Genomic DNA, 583 nt, shown 5'->3' on the forward strand with positions numbered 1-583 from the left:
CCATATATATGAACTTGTGTTTTTCACTTAATAACATATCTTTGGTGTAAAATGATTATTTACCTGATAAATCCATCATCAGGACAGTAATTATTCCACTTAAAAATTTGTGTTGCTGCATGATACAGCTGTTTCTTGACATGGTGTCTGGCTGCCTCTAAGCCTTTAGTGGAGCTGTTAATGTATGTATGTTGCTGCTTTTATGAATAGTTCCTTCTATTATAGTTTCTTACCTTTGAGTAGAGAGAAGATAATGAAGTAATTCTTCTTTTGTATTGAGAATTACTTAGGAGTTATAATTAAATTTACTTGTAGATGCATTTCCTGTTTGAATGTAGTAATTCAATGTTGGGTAGCTTATAGGATGGACACCGCCCTTGTACCATTTTGAGGGTTAGTTTTTTTTATCCTAAATGGGGTATTATATTGTTAAATCCTTGGAGCTGAAAATATTGCATTAGTTCTACTAGAAGTCATACATTTAGTAGCTATGCTGTGGGTACTGTTGAAATTACATGTATTTTCATGTTATTTTACTCTACATACATGTGTCTTTCTTTGCTCTTATATGCACAAAGACTCC

The 583-nt window shown here is 32.4% G+C and overlaps 1 protein-coding gene across 1 annotated transcript in view; it reads left to right on the forward strand.

Annotated features, from left to right (window-relative positions):
* The window catches only part of LOC119592801 (kinesin-like protein KIF3A), a 19500-nt gene that overhangs the window by 18194 nt on the left and 723 nt on the right, over positions 1 to 583 (forward strand).

The sequence above is a fragment of the Penaeus monodon genome, chromosome 31, assembly GCF_015228065.2.
Source record: "Penaeus monodon isolate SGIC_2016 chromosome 31, NSTDA_Pmon_1, whole genome shotgun sequence".
Taxonomy (NCBI): domain Eukaryota; kingdom Metazoa; phylum Arthropoda; class Malacostraca; order Decapoda; family Penaeidae; genus Penaeus; species Penaeus monodon.